Source organism: Thermobia domestica, chromosome 15 (assembly GCF_964235325.1).
Source record: "Thermobia domestica chromosome 15, izTheDome1.hap1.1, whole genome shotgun sequence".
Lineage (NCBI taxonomy): Eukaryota > Metazoa > Arthropoda > Insecta > Zygentoma > Lepismatidae > Thermobia > Thermobia domestica.
Window position 1 is genome coordinate 177453200 of NC_137468.1, and position 20512 is coordinate 177473711.

Below are 20512 nucleotides of genomic sequence, written 5' to 3' on the forward strand. Positions count from 1 at the left end.
GGTGTACCTTGGCCCACCCCATCAATTTTGAAAATTGCCCAATTCAAACATTGGGTATTATAGTATAGGACCCTAATATGTATTATGATAAATTTGGGTGGTCCACCTCGTTCCCTTTTAGGGGTACAAAATTGCCAAAATATAAACGTAAGCAATACGTTATACCACGTGTTTGATTTTGACCTAATTTTTCTCCTTGATGAGGTCCTATTACATCATATAGTTATATGGTCATGTATAGGGGTCCATTCCCTATCATAAGACATAGGTACATTTGTGCACCCCGGGAGGGGTACAATGGCCCACCCCTTTAATTTGGAAATTGCTCAATTAAACATTTGGTATTACAGTATAGGACCCTAATATGGATCACTATAAATTTGGGTGGTCCACCTCGTTCCCTTTTAGGGGTACAAAATTGACAAAATATAAACGTAAGCATTACGTTGTACCACGTGTTTGGTTTTTGACTTAATTTATTCCTTTGGATGAGGTCCTATTACCTTATATGGTTATATGGTAATGTATAGGTGTTCATTCCCTATCATAAGACATAGGTACATTGATGCACCCCGGGAGGGGATTCGGTATCATAGTACATGCCTCAACATGTATCATGATAAATTTGGGTGGTCCACATCGTTCTCTTTTAGGGGTACAAAATTGCTAAAATATAAACATAAGCAATATGTTGTATCACGTGTTTGGTTTTTGGCCCAATTTATCCCGTTTGATGCGGTCTTATACCGTATATGGTCATATGGTCATGTATATAGGTTAATTTCCTATCATAAGACATGAGTACGTTGATGCACCCTTTAAAAATTTGGGAGGGGTATCTTGACTCATCCACTCAGTTTTAGAAATTGTTTAATATAAGCATTTGGTATCTTCGTACAGGTCTTCAATATGTACCACTATAAATTTGGATGGTCCACATCGTTCCCTTTCATGGGTAAAGAACTACCAAAAATCAAATTTCGGAGGTTATTGACCCTTTGATAAGTATTTAGCACGTTATATGGTTTATTACCTTTATATGTTTATGTTTTCTTTTAAATTTGGGAATTATAAAATAACATAATTTGGTAAACGTTTTCTAGGACCCATTGGTGTTCCTCTTATGGCCAAATATTCAAAATTTAAAGGTTATTGACCGGCTTTATTATTGAATAACTACAGGATTTATTACTTTTTCATAAGACACAGGTGTATTTGTGTACCAATCTTAAATTTTGGGAGGGGTACATTTCTTATTGTCATATCAATAATTGGTAATTGTTCTTAAAATTGGATAGTATCTCATTCATTGGGTAAATCATTATGATCACGTGATCAGTTATTGACCTATGATGGGATTAGGAGTCCAGGACATTGGTACATTTAAACTTTGTAGGATAATTTGAGAATGCGTCATTGGTATTGATTATTACAGCCAAATATAAACGTAAGCAATACGATGTACCACGTGATTGACCTTGATGAGGTAGTGTACAGGGATACATAGCTAACCTTATTGAATCTTATGACTCATAGTCTTAAGGGAATACATGCTACAACACTGGCAAAGTTATTGTTGATGTAATTTGATTGGTTGATCACTATCTTTCGTGCAATCTGATTGGCTGATCACTATCTTTCGTGCAATCTGATTGGTTGCTGATTTTCAAATCTTTGCTGCATTCAGTTTTAAGTTTTGTTTAACATTTAAAAATCTTGGTTTCGTTCAACATTTTGCACTCACTGATAAATATGATCAAAACCGTTTATTTGTTAATCGAATAGTTAAAAACCGGATAAAGTTTGACGGTTAACCGTGAAACGTAAAATTTTTTTTAGTTTGAAATTTTTTGTTTGAAAACTCTTGTTTCAAATTTGTTTGAATTTTTTTGTTTCAGAATTTTGTTTGAAATTTGTTTCAAAAATTTTTTTGAAATTTTTTTTATTTGAAATTTTTTAATTTTTTTGTTTGCAAAATTTTGTTTGAAAATTTTTTGTTTAAAATTTTTTCGTTTGAAATTTTTCGTTTCTAAATTTTTTGTTTAAAATTTTTTTGTTTGCAACTTTGGTTTGACATTTTTTCGTTTGATATTTTTAGTTTAAAAATTTTTGTTTCGAAATTTTTGTTTGAAAGATTGTTTCAAAGTTTTGTTTGAAACTTTTCGTTTGAAATTTTTCTTTGAAAAATTTTTGTTTGAAATTTTTGTTTCAAAATTTTTTGTTTGTAAATTTTTGTTTCAATTTTTTTCTTTAAAATTTTTTCGTTTGAAATTTTACGTTTCCAAATGTTTTTTTCTGTTTTGAAAATTTTTGTTTGAACAGTTTTGTTTGGAAAATTTGGTTTGAAAGTTTTTTGTTTGAAAATTTTTGTTTCGAAAGTTTTGTTTGAAATTTTTGTTTGACATTTTTAAAGGTTTGTGCACTCATTAGTAAAGATCCGGAACTGTTTAGAACAAAAACCTTTGGCAACATTGTGTTGCAATAGTACACGTCAGAATATGGGGTTGTACTTTGAAATGAAAAAAACACAATTCATTGAAATGGATCATTTTATTACACTCCACACACATCCATACCAGATAAATTATCTGGATATTGTCGATACAATGTATTTTGAACTTCTTGCACTAGTTTGTCTTTAGCGTATAATTTTAATTCCAATTGAAGTCTTTTAAGGTCTAATGCAATATCAATTGGTGGAAACTCAATGTCCATTTGATCACAAATAAACTGTTTATCAATACAGTTATGCACCCACGAACAATGTTGACAACCATCACAATATCTAGATACATGTTGTACAATATGCATAACACATTTTTCAAAATAGTACTTTTTCAGGAATATACTTGTTTTGTTGCACACTTCCACTGCATGTTTAACACACTGAAATACGCTGATGAATTTGTTCCATTCCGTTTGTGTTAGATACACCATGTTTTGAGGGACATGGAATGTACTCTTTTTACGTAACAGCACCATCTTCTCTTCGAGGACTGTACGCAGCACCACTTCATGATTTGAGCCTAATGATTTGACTATGGTCACATTTAGCTCATCATGAAAATAATCGTTCATTTGGTCGATTCGAGAACATAATATTTGCCATTCTTCACAGGTCACTTGTACACCAAATTGTTCTGCTTTACCCAATCGAATTACTGGTTCAAATGTTCTAGCACTGATACCAATCATCACATGTTTTGTTTGAAATATATTTATTGGATAATAGCTTGCGAAGATGAACTCTTTATCGTTAGAAGTACACATCTTTCCTCCTGAAAAGCACTTGCTCAAATGATTTCGTGGGATGACAGTGTATTGGTTGATTTATAGAACTACGGCTGACGTCATTGGAAAGAAATGTGGTGACGTTTGAATTTATGGTTTCATCACAGTCGCTGACGTCATGCTGACCAACCAAATTCATACAACTATGTCTGACGTCAAAGGAATGTGCTGACATTTGAATTCATGGTTTCATCACAGTTACTGACGTCATGTTGACCAACCAAATTCATACAACTATGTCTGACGTCAAAGGATTGTGCTGACGTTTGAATTCATGATTTCATCACAATTGCTGACGAATCTGGCTGTGTACTAAATTCAAATTGATGACTTCGACCCAAGAGTCTTTTATAACATAAAGATACAGATCCAGTATTTAAGAAACGCAGCAGTTCTTCTTGTTTTGATGCTTCCATGGGTAAATATCTTGCTGGTAAAATTATATTCTTATCATTTTCAAGCTTCACTACGATTCTTAATCCAAACTTTGTAGGGATCATTTGGCTAGCTAAGATTCTATAAGGTACATTCTGTTGTAAATCAGTAATCTTGGTAAATGATTTCATCACATCACGTGTGTTTAGAAACTGTAGACAAGTAGCCATGATGATGTTATCATGAATACTAACTCGAACGATACTTATATATGATGCAAAACTGATGGCGTTGCAACATCATGTTCTGACGTGTACTATTGCACCACAATGTTGCCAGAGGTTTTTGTTCTAAACAGTTCCGGATCTTTACTAATGAGTGCACAAACTTTTAAAAATGTCAAACAAAAATTTCAAACAAAATTTTCGAAACAAAAATTTTCAAACAAAAAAAATTTCAAACCAAATTTTCCAAACAAAACTGTTCAAACAAAAATTTTTAAACAGAAAAAAATTTTGGAAACGAAAAATTTCAAACGAAAAAATTTTAAACAAAAAAATTGAAACAAAAATTTACAAACAAAAAATTTTGAAACAAAAATTTCAAACAAAAATTTTTCAAAGAAAAATTTCAAACGAAAAGTTTCAAACAAAAGTTTGAAACAAAGTTTTCAAACAAAAATTTCAAAACAAAAATTTTTAAACTAAAAATATCAAACGAAAAAATGTCAAACCAAAGTTGCAAACAAAAAAATTTTAAACAAAAAAAATTTGGAAACGAAAAATTTCAAACGAAAAAATTTTAAACAAAAAATTTTCAAATAAAATTTTGCAACAAAAAAATTAAAAATTTTCAAATAAAAAAAAATTCAAAAAAATTTTTGAAACAAATTTCAAACAAAATTCTGAAACAAAAAAATTCAAACACAAATTTGAAACAAGAGTTTTCAAACAAAAAATTTCAATCTAAAAAAAATTTCACGTTTCACGGTTAACCGTCAAACTTTATCCGGTTTTTAACTATTCGATTAACAAATAAACGGTTTTGATCATATTTGTCAGTGAGTGCAAAATGTTGAACGAAACCAAGATTTTTAAATGTTAAACAAAACTTAAAACTGAATGCAGCAAAGATTTGAAAATCAGCAACCAATCAGATTGCACGAAAGATAGTGATCAGCCAATCAGATTGCACGAAAGATAGTGATCAACCAATCAAATTACATCAACAATAACTTTGCCAGTGTTGTAGCATGTATTCCCTTAAGACTATGAGTCATAAGATTAAATAAGGTTAGCTATGTATCCCTGTACACTACCTCATCAAGGTCAATCACGTGGTACATCGTATTGCTTACGTTTATATTTGGCTGTAATAATCAATACCAATGACGCATTCTCAAATTATCCTACAAAGTTTAAATGTACCAATGTCCTGGACTCCTAATCCCATCATAGGTCAATAACTGATCACGTGATCATAATGATTTACCCAATGAATGAGATACTATCCAATTTTAAGAACAATTACCAATTACTGATATGACAATAAGAAATGTACCCCTCCCAAAATTTAAGATTGGTACACAAATACACCTGTGTCTTATGAAAAAGTAATAAATCCTGTAGTTATTCAATAATAAAGCCGGTCAATAACCTTTAAATTTTGAATATTTGGCCATAAGAGGAACACCAATGGGTCCTAGAAAACGTTTACCAAATTATGTTATTTTATAATTCCCAAATTTAAAAGAAAACATAAACATATAAAGGTAATAAACCATATAACGTGCTAAATACTTATCAAAGGGTCAATAACCTCCGAAATTTGATTTTTGGTAGTTCTTTACCCATGAAAGGGAACGATGTGGACCATCCAAATTTATGGTGGTACATATTGAAGACCTGTACGAAGATACCAAATGCTTATATTAAACAATTTCTAAAACTGAGTGGATGAGTCAAGATACCCCTCCCAAATTTTTAAAGGGTGCATCAACGTACTCATGTCTTATGATAGGAAATTAACCTATATACATGACCATATGACCATATACGGTATAAGACCGCATCGAACGGGATAAATTGGGCCAAAAACCAAACACGTGATACAACATATTGCTTATGTTTATATTTTAGCAATTTTGTACCCCTAAAAGAGAACGATGTGGACCACCCAAATTTATCATGATACATGTTGAGGCATGTACTATGATACCGAATCCCCTCCCGGGGTGCATCAATGTACCTATGTCTTATGATAGGGAATGAACACCTATACATTACCATATAACCATATAAGGTAATAGGACCTCATCCAAAGGAATAAATTAAGTCAAAAACCAAACACGTGGTACAACGTAATGCTTACGTTTATATTTTGTCAATTTTGTACCCCTAAAAGGGAACGAGGTGGACCACCCAAATTTATAGTGATCCATATTAGGGTCCTATACTGTAATACCAAAGGTTTAATTGAGCAATTTCCAAATTAAAGGGGTGGGCCATTGTACCCCTCCCGCGGTGCACAAATGTACCTATGTCTTATGATAGGGAATGGACCCCTATACATGACCATATAACTATATGATGTAATAGGACCTCATCAAGGAGATAAATTAGGTCAAAATCAAACACGTGGTATAACGTATTGCTTACGTTTATATTTTGGCAATTTTGTACCCCTAAAAGGGAACGAGGTGGACCACCCAAATTTATCATGATACATATTAGGGTCCTATACTATAATATTCAATGTTTAAATTGGGCAATTTTCAAAATTGATGGGGTGGGCAAAGGTACAACTCCTGGGATGCACCAATATACCCGTCTTATGAAAGGTAATAGACTCCGGTATACGCTCATGTAAACATATAAGGTAATAACACCTCATCAAATGGAATAAAATCGACCAAAAACCAAACACGTGGTATAACGTATTGCTTATATTTATATTTTTGGCAATTTTGTACCCCTAGAAGGGAACGAGGTGGACCACCCAAATTTATCATAATACATATTCGGGTCTTGTACTATAATACCAAATGTTTAAATTGGGCAATTTACAAAATTTAAGGGATGGGCCAAGGTACCCCTCCCGGGGTGCACAAATGTATCTATGTCTTATGATAGGTAATAGACCCCTATACATGATCATATAACTATCTAAGGTAATAGGACCCCATCCAAGCCCCCTATACATAACCATATAACCATATAAGGTAATAGGACCTCATCCAAAGAAATAAAATGGGTCAAAAAACAAACACGTGGTACAACGTATTGCTTACGTTTATATTTTGGCAATTTTGTACCCCTAGAAGAGAACGAGGTGGACCACCAAAATTTATTATAATACATGTTAGGGTCCAGTACTATAATACCAAATATATAAAATGAGCAATTTCCAAAATTTAAGGGGTGGGCCAAAGTATCCCTCCCAAATTTTTAAAGGGGTGCACAAATATACCCATATCTTATGAAAGCTAATGGACCCCTATACATGACCATATAACTCATCAAAGGGGATAAAATCGACCAAAAACCAAACACGTGGTACTACGTATTGCTTACGTTTATATTTTGGCAATTTTGTACCCCTAAGAGGGAACGAGGTGCACCACCCAAATTTATCATAATACATATTAGGGTCCTGTACTATAATACCCAATGTTTAAATTGGTCAATTTCCAAAATTTAAGGGGTGGGCCAAGGTACCCCTCCCAAATTTTTCAAGGGGTGCATTAATATACCCATGTCTTATGAAAGGGAATGGACCCCTGTATACGCCCATATAACCATATAGGGTAATAACACCTCATCCAAGGGGATAAATTAGGTCAAAAACCCCCGAAATTTGACTTTTTGGCAATTTTTTACCCATGAAAGGGAACGACATAGACCCCCAATGCGGATAGAGGTACATACTGTGGTCCTAGGCTACCATACCAAATTTTTAGATTTGGCAATTTCCAAAATTTAAGGGGGGTGGTCCTATGTACCCCTGCCAAAATTTAGGGGGTGGGCCATGGTACCGCTGCCAGAATTTAGAGGGGGTGGTCCTATGTACCCCTAGGTCATTGACCCCGGCCAGGGACCATGGGTCCTGAGGCAGGGACCCAGGGGCCAAAAAGTGTCCTAAAGTAACCCCATTACTACTACCAGGCATTCGGGTTCTACGCAGGTAAGGCATCATGTGTTAAATACAATAATAAAACATGTAATAAAACAAAATTGCAATAAATTAATAAAAGAAACTTCTCCAGTTTAGCATGGGTTTTCTTTGGGCCTTCAACATAAGAAGAATCATGCGTTCTTTGGATACGAAGTCCATGTGATCTAGGTTCCATTGCCTAACAATACTCACGTTTCTCGTTCCAGTATTGCTTGTCCTTACATTATGTTTACGCTCTGTTGAAAACTAATTTATACAGGGGGCTTTTTAATCTACATAGGGGTCCTTACCATAATGCAAGGCAAATGGCTAGGGTAACTGAAAACATTCTACCATTTTTAGATTGGGAACGAATTATTTTCAATAATTTTCTATCTTTCCAATTTATCGTATCTTGACCCAAAATAAAGTGAGCCTATTGCCACCAGTGGTGATATACCCTGTTTAAAATCGGAGATTTGAATGTTGTAAAAACTGTTCCATTTCCCCATTGAGAAGTGACATTTTCAAAAATACTGAAATGCTGAAAATACACTATTTCAATTTATGACTTTGCAGGATGCCGAGTTTATCATCTCCCTCAAATAACCGACTTCGAAATACCATATTAATTGTCACAATCAAATAGGTATAATGCCATTATTGGTAGGTCGTTAACGGCAACTGAAACGCTTCCATGCTGCAAGGTCTTCCGCCAAAACCTTCGTCTTCACGTAAAATTTTCTCTTGTGATATTGCTCATTAATGTAGTCTCTCTCACCCGTTTCTCTTTCTCCTTCCACCATATTCTGTAAAACGTCCCTGATGACACAGTTCCTTCTTAAACAAGATCCCAACAAGTTTCTGTTCCTCTTCTTAATAATATTTAAAATTGTTTCTTTCTCTTCGACCATTTCTAATACTCTCTCATTCATTTTCCAATCTTCTACACATCAACATTTGAAAGCTTCTTGTCATTTATATTAGTAACAAAAAAAAAAGTAAAAACACTCCTTAGAATTTGTGTCTAAAATAATTGTTTCTTACCTCTCGCTTCAATAAAAAAGAGTTTTTGTCTAAATTTCACGTTTTTGTAACTACGGTAGTATCAACTGTGAGTTGATGAATTATTCGTTTTCGTTATATTGTATAATACAGAAAGGCCACAAAGTTCCGTTATCACTTATTAAATGCTAACGTAAGCTTTCCCCTTACGTGTTTATAAATTCTAATGTACAGTTTTCCATAGTTTCAAATTTTGTATATTAAACTATGGCTGATACCTTCAGTTACAGTATTGAAGAACGTGTTATTGCAATTTTGGTGCATGAAAGAAACCACACACGGTAAGACACTGGCAAAAGTGCGTGAAGATTCAAAGAAGAATGTTAGTTTCAGCGTGATGGGGCACCTGTGCATCACGCCCTTGTTTTACATGAATATCTTACGGAAGTCTTTCTTGGACCTTCGATTGGTCGCTGATCTGCCCGCACCACTTGCCAAATCATTTCCAAACCCAGACCTCACCACCTGTGATAAAGCGCTATGGGAGCTCATAAGGAGCATCGTTGCAAGAAAAAACGTTATGATATTACTGTTGAAGTGATAAAAGCTGTGAAACCAGCTTTCGCTGAAGTTATACCTTCAATGTTCCGCAAAATATCGCATGGAACCTTACGGTGTATTATTCTTTGTGTAGAGAATGATAGTCGACATTCTGATCCTTTGGACACTTAAAGTTTCCCATCTCAGTAAAACATCTCCAAATCATTGTTTTCATGTCATTCAGTTTTTTTTTCAATGTCGTTAATTACGTATGTTTAGTGGTTTATCTTATTAATTTTCATGGTTAGCGGGATTTTGTGGTCACTCTGTAGTATAAATAATAATCTGAAAATTGAATATAATAAGAAGAATCGTTATCGCAGTATTTTTCAAGTTTAATTTGTTGTTTTTACGCATACCAGTGTGTTAGCGAAATGAGGAAAATAAAGTTTTTTTTAACAAACGAACTTTTCTAACAACTCCTGTATGTCATTCGTTTTTCTGTCAAAAGTGTAATTTCCGGGTTCTTCTTCTTGTCACAAAAAGATGGATTCAACTTTCCTTGCCTTTCTTTCTACACATGATCTAATTAGCACCTAGAGTAGGAACACACGCATAGGAAAATATATAAATAAGAACAGGGAACTACCTTCTAGCTATTTTCTCTTTGATATTGCTGTTGTAGCTCTCTTTTGTCTTTCCTTTTTAATTTTTGCTTTTATTTTTGTGGAAACAATGGTATTATGTTGTAAATAAAGAAAGGATAACAGCAACACGAGTAAAATGCATGAAAAAGCGAGATTTAGAAGAAAGAGAAACGACAACAATTTACAAGGTATTTTCTACGCTTGTCGATAAGAATAGAGAAAGGACCAACTAGGTTCAGACTGTTACAAAGGGAAGATTGATATGAATGAAAATCATTTCTATTTCTAGTCTTACACACTAAACGTTGAAAGAGACGGTTGATTAATCATGGTTAGTTCACTTTTTTATTTTAGTATTTCTTATAGCGAGGCTGCTATATATGAGAAGGGGTCCTATACCTTCGAACCACATGATTCGAATGAGGGATTGGAAGTAAATGAGCTACCCCCGGAAATCGAGGCCGGGGCTGCCACGCCAAGGGCGCGTATGTTAGAGTATTGTTGGTGATTAAACTTATGCAAATCAGATATGAATCTGGAAGGGTAAAATATTTTTACTTAATCCTCAATACATATGGCGAGGTTAAAATGTCTTATATTTGAGATACGAGAGAGTTATGGCGTATGTAGTTGGTATGAAAGGATATGTAAAGCCTGAAATATTATTATTTATTGACATCAGCTTAACATTAAATATAATTTTTTTGGGTTAAACTTCAAAAAAATATTGGTAAGGATAAACTCTCGCATACTAGGAATATGGGATAAAATATACAACCTTGAGTACGGCCTTTCGGCAATATCTTGAACAAAACTTTCGGCTGATAAGCTCTCCACTGTCTTTAACTAAACTTATTATATCATTTTCTCATAACTCATATCAGTTCCGATGTTTATTTTTCAACACACGATACTCAATCATAACAACTAAACTAATCCGTCCAAACAATTAACAAAAATCTTTTAGTGCCACAGTTATAGAGTTAGGTTAAACAAAACGATGATTATGAGATATTAATAAAATGATGAAATGAAAGTTTGAAGAAACAGAAGAACCATCAGAAAACAAACACCCATGGTGTTTGTCCACCTGAAAGCCCACTCGTCAATACAATTAAAATTAACAAATAATTGTATGATGTAATATTAATAACACTCTGTCCGATTATAGTATATATTTAGTAAAAATATTAATATCATCACCACAAATGTATAATAATGTAGAAATTGTCCCCTGCGCCCTTTAGAAGTAGTTTTTCGAAAAATAATTACATTTCAGATTTGAGTTCCTTTTAGTAGCGAGGCTGTATGAGACGTGGACCTACAGCTTAAAGTGTTATCCAAACCACATGTGCTCCCACCAGGAATCAAACCCCAATCTCCCATGACAAAGAAGTGGGATTTAAAACATTACTTGCATAAGTGTATATAACGAATTTTATATTCCTTAATTTAGTGATTCGTTTAAGATACGAAAATAATTCAGCCCCGTTTTATTCCCCTTTAGAACACGATTTAGTTAAAAATAATTTTTTATCCCTTATTTTCGTAATAACATTAGCTTTCTGTCCAATGTTAAGATTCTAGCTATTGTAATATGGCTATTGTGTTGATGAGTGAATGTTTATATATATATATATATATATATATATATATATATATATATATATATATATATATATATATATATATATAATGGTGTATAGTGTGAACGGAAAACTCTACAATTATCTGTGTATTTTTCGAATTCGTATGTTGATAGATCTGAAATCAATAGAATATAGTAATAAGAAACACATGTTATCTGAGAAGACTATAGAAAACACTTCCTTCCAAAATGTCTGTGTGTACAAAGTCATTTTCTTAGCACAGAAGTGTTTGCGCGTTCTGAGTGGGATTTGTCTTTGAAACAACCTATTTCAAAAAACTTTGTCTCGTACTGCAATAACCTTTATTTTGACCGAGAAGGTTCGCCAAACGTTAGAGCATCCTGCCGTTGAATATATTTCATTGATTTGGCTGTACGATGTCGCTCTTGAGCACAAGTATTCATTACAGTCTATTCCATCACTGTTTGCCGTGATTTATCGGGCATCGCCACATGTATTGAGACAATAAAATATACTAGTCATGAACAGTACTCTTAAATCTGAGTCCCCAGATACTCGATGTTTAACCCTGCTAATACTAAGATCAAAATATTGCTTGAATGTCTAAGATGGGCCATTTCGACCCCATCAGTTTTTATAAAGTTAGGGCAAGTACATTGGAGAAATTATAAAATATTGATGCTGGCAATGAACACTTATTATAGGACAAAACATAATTTTCACAACATTGCGCACTTTTAAAATAACACAAAACTTCAAGTGATAGTAAATTACGAAAACATTAACATTTCATATCAATAATTGGTAAACTATTCGTCTAACTGGTGACCTTCTGGGCTATATTTATACCAATAACCTAACCTAACCTAAATTAAACTAAGTTAACTAAACCAAAACTACACTAACCAGTTACAAGAATATCGGTTAGTTTAGTCTACTTTAGTTTATATTTATGGATTTATGCTGCTAGCTCACCAATTGGAAAATCATCGAATAAATATAGTTGAGCACTGTAACTATTTCAGTATTGCTTCTCATCTCTCTGAGAATCAAAACACAAAATAACACATGAAATATGAAGTGTATCATAAAATACCCATGTTTGTTACATGCGTCTCCTCGATAGTCAAACCATGACGATTCAATTGCGTTGAACACCCTTTGCACATAGCAGAATCTAACGAAAAGAGGTTGGTTCCAAAACTGGTTTGTACGAAAATGGCGTACCATCAACACCATCTAGTGAGCTATATTTTGCAGGCTGAGAAACATTTTCTTTCCTCTTTTCGAAATATGATAACTGATTTAAAACTTTCATTTTTATATGAATGCCTTAGATGGGGTCAATTTCATTCAATTCACCATTTCTGTAAATAAACTAATAAATTAAAATCTCAGAAACTTAAAAAGTATATAAAATTATTAAAGGGACACTTATAGAAGAATTTCTAAAAGATGAATTCATAATATTTTTAAACGCTTAAGAAACTACAGAAATGTCTCTCTGGGGGCCAAATTGACACCATCCTAGTACTCCAAGGTTAATCTCTTATTATAAGTGTTATGTTCCCTTATATCTAATTGAATTACTGAAATTAGTAACATACGATGAATGTACATAATGGACCGGTTGGTCTCCATTACAAATTAACACATTCTGTAGGATTATTGACACATTCTGTAGATTGACTTTATCTCCTCTATCTTTTCACCCTAGTCACATGACATTTCTAACTAGGGAAGGTCGCGGGGTGTTACTCTGACTTCATATCGATACTATACTAATTGCGTCCTTTTTACATATGAAGCAATTACGAGAATCCTCGATCACAAGCTTGTTTGAATTACAAGCGTTAAAAGTTCAAAGTTAAACTGATTTTTCAAAAAGTTTGAAATAATTATTTTGTTTTAGATAGACGCTTCCTTTCTTGGTTGGCAAGCAGAGCTATGAGGTCAAAACATACCCCTTTTGCAAGATACGGGCACATGTTAGGGAGAAGGTGAAGGGTAATAGCGACTTAACACTTGCAAATTTACTCCTATTTGGCACACCCGGTCGATAAGCTAATAAAATGTTATAAAATATTTTCTAAAATATGTAATAATAATAAAATATTTTCTAATCACAGGATGTACAAGACAATCTTTCCATTTGGCGGTCCACCTCAAGCATGGTGGAGGTTCTGTGATGATTTGGTGCTGTTTTGATGGTTCCGTTACGGAAGATGTTGTACGAATACAGGGAATACTCAATAAAAAATTTACAAGGACGTATTGGAAACTCATGCTGTTGATTCTTTAAAACGTTTAATTTTTCAGAGTGTATTTTTCAACAAAATAACGACCTTTAAACACACGTCCAACCTGTGCAAGCAATTCCTGGAGGCACAATAACAATGAAATACCTTGAAAGTCATGACAGGACCTTTATAGTCCCCAGTCGTTTATTCCAGAGTGTTGCTGTGAGATTAACTGGGCAAACAGGTACGGAAACATTGTTCTATATGTCAAGAAGATTTATGACGAGTACAAGACCAATGGCGCAAAAGAATCACACATTAGAAAACGTAGTTGAACGTTTACCCCAAATTTGTAAGGCTGTAATCAAAAGCAAATGTGGACATATTGACGAATAAAAAATATGAGCGTTTGACTATAAATTGGTTTTATAACCGCTACCAGGTTATATAAGGATTTTTTGTGGACACTCTGTATATTTCGTAAAGACGGTGATTATTATTTGCAATTTGTACTTTATTCTGCAACGCACATAAGTTCTTTCTTTGGTGTGAATTGCTTTTTTCCCACACAATTGAACAAAGAAGTCTTTCATCATTTTTTCATATATATATTTTAAGCGTTGCTTTTGCTGAGAACATTTCTGGTAGCGACTAACCATTTCAGTGTTTCTCCCTGACTTATTATATGCACAGTATTTATTCTGCAGTTATTTGGAACTGAATTAAGTGTTTTCTTTATTCTCTTATGGAAACATTACAAGAGATTAGAGAAATACGGGCTGACCAGATGTTCCAGTAACCAAAGTGGCACCAACTGCGTTGTTTCGTATTCGTTATCTGTACTTTCTCAAGCCAGTGTTATCGACGTGTCTAGTGCATTATAGGCAGTTGACTAAAATTAACATAAATTGTTTTCTGTATTCTGTTTGTATGTGCATACAGGTGAGTTAACTGAGTGATTTTTGAAATGAACTGCCAACGCTTTTCTGTTGACCATTGCAACCCGTAGCTTGAGTTTGGATGCTCGGGGAGTTTGACTCCAGGTCTGGAAGCCGTAACTACGCGCATCGCGTCGAGCTACAGATACGACTTATTGTGAAGGGGCACAAGCTATTTAGCCGGTGAAGGACGATTTCTTACGGCTAGCCCCAACTAGTGAAATCCCAGGTCCGCAGACCTTGTGCGGTTAAAATGTTATATACGCGCCAGCTAACAGCAGTATTCTAGTTTGGAGAATTTCCTGTTTAATTTACTGAAGATTCACCTCTACGTTTTAGGACGGTTCAGCGTAACAACTGGATTCATCGTGGGACGATCCAGACAACTTTTCCCTAGTGCTAATTCCCAAGTGTGTCAATGGTGTCAGGGAGGCATTTACAGTGATATCTGAATCATAATCATATATATATAAAGGGCTATATTACCCGAAAAGGGCAAAGTGTGATTTCAGCAACGAAAATTATGAAATATATCTAGTGTTCAGTGTTGTGTCCATTCCTCTTCGCTATTTCTAAAATAGTGTTCTAATAAATAAGTATAGTGTTATTTAATCCAGTGTGTTTTCGTTGCTTGTATGAGTGATGTTTGTGTGTGTTATGGTCTGGATGACCGTCTGATCGTCCGTGAGGTTTTCGAGACGAGACACCCGAACCTCTCGGCGCCTAATGCTCATATTATTGAGACCGACGAGTGATTTGGAAACAGTTTGTAACCTTTTCTTGGAGAGGTCCTTCATCGTCCTGTCCAGGTAAGTTAAAGTATCCGGAAGATACTTATTGGTAGGACCACGAGCCACGGACAGCGACCAGATTACACGGAGTGGTTACAAATAAATGGTCGCCCGAACAGTGACCCGAACTCAGGACGGTTACAAATAAATGACGCCCGAACTACCGACCCGAATCGATACCGTTGGTGCTCGAATATAATTATAAGACCAATATTTTAATATACCATTTCTCTTCCAGCTTAGTACCAGGAACTTAAAAAAAAAAACTCTTTCAGTTGATTTTAATCATGTTTTTGTGATAGCCTATTTTATCTTGTCCAAGATGGTACATGAGGAAGCAGTTTTGTTTACCAAGATAAGCCTACTTCTTGAAAAGAATTTTGCTCAATTTAAAGAGAACTTAGCTAGATTAGAACGAAAACTAGATAAAAATAATGAAAAAATTGAGAGATACATAAAGGAAAGTAAAGTTGATTTTAAAGAGACTTTTGCTGAGGTAAAGAGCGAATTAGGTCAAAAGATAGACGCTTTACGGGACGTGTTTCGTGAAGATAGTCAGCAAACGGAAAATGCCGAAAGCAAAACACCGGAATGTAAACCCCAGTTACAGTCAGATGTTCCTACTGGATACGAAATACCGGAATTTGAGCCTCAGTTGGTGACTGATGTTACTAGTGTAAACAAAACATTGGAATTGGAACCTGAGCTAGAGACTAACACTCCTAATGAAAAGGAAACGCAGGAATCTGAACTCCAACCAGAGACAGGTAGTCTCAACCAACCTCGTAACAAATCCGATAATGATTTTATTCATTCAGAATCTAGCAACACCACTTGTAGTCACAGTAGTAGTGAAAATCACGAACATATGATTGTAGACGACCGAGGTCTTAAGCGCACAACAACAGCTGTCACAAACCACAGAGTAAAAAAGCGTAAACGAAGTTACAGTTATAGCAATAGGCAAAGATACGCAGACCGGAGCGTAAACAATACGAAATTTAAAGGGAATCAGAACCAAGGCCGCACTCGAAAAGGTAGTAACAGAAAGAGAAGGAGTCGTAAATCACGACCACGTAATCTGAGTTATCACAAACGAGATAGGAAACGCAACTTGTGTGAGAACATTAACAGTATTTTTGTACATAGAGGTAACCATCGTAGAAATAAACGAACAGACCGCAGTTACCAAGGCAGAAACAGTAATCATAGAAAAAGAAAAAAAAAGTAACCAAGACTGTATGTTGATACAAATTTTTCTCCTAGGAGAGTGACGCATTTTTAAGCGATAAACATGTATTCATTTTTCTTCTTTTTGCTTTTAGTTTTTGATCGGAACACCTGGATACGAAAAGAACTATGCATTTCTTTTAAAACTCCTTTTTGCTTCCAGCTTTTAACTGTTCGGCAAAGAGCAGATAACCCGTTTTTCTTTCTTTTTCTTTATTTTGATAAGATAGTCGTTGCATTTTCGACCACCTGTGCTTATGGTTACGAATGTCGAACAACATACAGCTGATTGATTCTTTTCCTCTTTTTGTCTTTGCTCCGTGTAGCACTTCATACCTCAGTCAGCTGTGTATGAGTGTTGCAAACCTTATCACTGACTTACTATTAGTTTAATGTCATTAATTTGTTCTTGTTTTCATTTCAGATGTTTGAATTTAGATTTTTTAGTAAATAATTAACGTATCACATACGTAGGGGAATTGCATTTTAAAAGCAATTTGAAATCTTGGCGCGATTTCCGTACCCCCAGCTAGTGGGAAGATATTTTGGCGTTATAATATATATTTTTTTTGTGTTTTAAAATTTTAAAAAAAATCTTTTAGGATCCCTTCCCACTTTCGAAATTCTTAAATATGCTATTACATGTTATTTACAATTAATGTTTGATTTTCTTTTAGAAAAAAAAGGAATGTATCGAGATGCCCAGGATAAGAAAACTTTTGGTTGTTAAATATATATACATTTTATATTTGTGATTAAAACTTAGTACGTAATCTCATGCGTAGAATATGAAACTTTACACTTATAATCAATGTTAAATTTCTTTTTCAGTGTTAATCTTAGATTCCCGTTTTCATTTTGAAATGTTTACTGTAATTTGATTGAACCTCATTTACGTCATTTACCCGATTTTGACTTTATTTGAATTTCCAGGATGTGACATGATATATTTTGTTCGAAGAGAAAAGTTTAGAACGGAAAGTAGGCTAAGCCTTAAACGAGTGAATCAGGCATTTCCTTGTTGGTAATAGTATGTGCAGGAATGTCATGTGAATAGTATAATTCTCCAAACGAAAGCAGTAATCTTTTTTATTTTAAAAGGAACTATATGAACAGATATTCTGATGGTGAACGGTCGTTTTTCCCCTCATATTAATATGTATGCGGAAATATGTTTAACTTCTATACTTTCTTATAATTTCTAATTAACATTTTTTTTTTTGTCTTCTCTAGACCACTGAACGACCGTAGGGAAACTTCTTCGGGTAGGATATTTTATGGGGATGAATATTTTTTTTAGGGAGGCAATATTCCCTGGAATTGCAGATCTGTTGCAAAAATGGATGTGGCTAATCCATTGGATATTCCATAGCTAACCGTATTTTCGCCATCAATCGTAAAATATAGTTTTTCATTTCTCTTCTTCTTTTATAGTAACCCGTAACTAACCATGTGTATTCTTAGGTTAGATTTTTTTTAGTGTATGTTATTGTCTAGTAACATTTCAGCGAATATTTTAACGTTTATGAATCGTAACTATATTGTGTACTTGTATGCTAATGAGTTGTAATGTTTATTTTTCATGTTAATTTTGAGAAAATTGTATTTTAGTTCCAGTATGTCCTAGAAACTATTCGAATTCGATCTAAATCCCGAATAATAAATTTATTTTCTTTCGAACAGCATGAAGCCATAACGATTTTTAAAAATTACTTTATTAATTATTTCGTATGCTCGACGATTTTGAATTTTAATGTGTTAATAAGATCAGTTTGAATATTTTGTAGCGAAGATGCCTAAGGAAGTTGAACTGTCGTGGTATTACATAACCGTTTTGTAGGGAATTTAATCTTGATGTTTTAGATTGATCAGAAAGTTGTAATGTCGTTGACTATATTTTTGTTTGTATTCCATGTTTTTCTTTAAGTAGGTCTCATGTATTTGGTCTTTTAGAGACATATTTTACGATGCTACGAGAGCATTTGTATTTTGTGTGTTTACACATTTTTTCTAGGTGGAAGACATATGTTATGTTCCAGGGAACATACGCATAGTTTACTGAATATTAATGTTTATATTTCAGTTTTGTGTAGAAACATTTTGTAAGCGCCTATGGTTGCAGGCCTACGCATGTTTCTAATTTTGCCTCGCAGGTGTCGATGACATATTGTGTGTGTAAGTACGTGTAGTATTACACATTTTTCCCACCTATGATTTTGGTAAATTCATGACGTAATGACCATTTATTTTCAGGAATGTTTGGACTAGTGAGTCAACTTCTTTGATTCAGACCTTTGAGCAACTTGGATCAACACCGTATAGTTTTCAACGCTGCATTTTGTTCTTTTGTAGATAATACCCATCTATTCTGGTAACCCTACAATGTTTACGTTTTTGGAAGTGAACAACAACCATTATTCTAGGCCTACGCTAATAATAACTTTGTTTCAGAACGAAACCATTTGTTGTATTGAGCATTATTGAATTAAAGTCTCGATTTTCACGACGAGCAGATGGCATTTGATCTTATGGCGTGCCAAATTTTCTTCATACATGTCAACGAAATCACGATTTTTTCTTGATATGCAGAAGCATGCTTATTTCTTGGAATTACTATGAACGTCATCTTTGACACTTAAGTTTATTTTTTTTATTTTTGAAAAACGATTTTTCGTTCTTTTCTGCCAAACAACACGAGGCACAGTTAAAAAAAAAGGACATACAGGTGAAAATCTTATTTTGTTTGTATATTGTCAGTTTATCATGTGTTTACATTTTCATTCATTATTACTTTTTCAATGATTTTCATATTTTTCAAATATATTATAGTGATATTGAAACTTTGACAATAATTTTAATGTTTTAGTACCTTTAATATGTTTTGCAATTTGCTTATTCATTCACATTTTGATATTTTAAATACAGATATCAGTATATTTACTAATTTTTATTGAGATATTTGATAATTCTTTAAGTCGATGTTTTCATGAATAGTTATTGTGTGTGTATATTTATTTCACATTGCACAAAATAAAGTTATCGAAACGGAACACTTAAACATTTTACGAAAAGAATGTATTAGTGTTTTAAAAAAAGCATTTAAATAGCCCTATAACGTATTTACTTCATATTATATCAAATAAAGTGATCAAAACGGAACACTTAAATATTTTACGAAAAATATTTTTTTTAAGTAAGAATTTTAATAGCCCTATAAACGATTTCTGCGAACTTTAAAAAAAAAAGTTATCATACAGGTGTTTCAACCATACCTCGTTTCTCACACCAGTGTTAAAAAAAATCTCCCCTTCTCCCCTCATCAACTCATCGTTGGAGAATCATGGAGGATTGGGGGATACTCACACAGGAAGACAGCATGGTTTCAACATGTCAAGAAACGGAAGATAAGGAAACCCAACTGCATAAATTTTTCAAGAGGATCTTATTAATTTATGGAACACTTGGATTGGACATTGCTCATGCAGGAACCTCATCATGTTGTAGTGAGTGAACAACTTATTTAACTATATTAAATAGCCCTTTTTCAGGTGGAAAACCATTCACCGTCTATGCACGTAAGTCTCACACCATATCACAGTGTTGCCAACTAACTAATTTTAATTTTTTGGTGAAAAACCTAATTTTATTCATACTTCGGCATACGGCCAAGGGTTCTCAACCTGTCTACGTGTG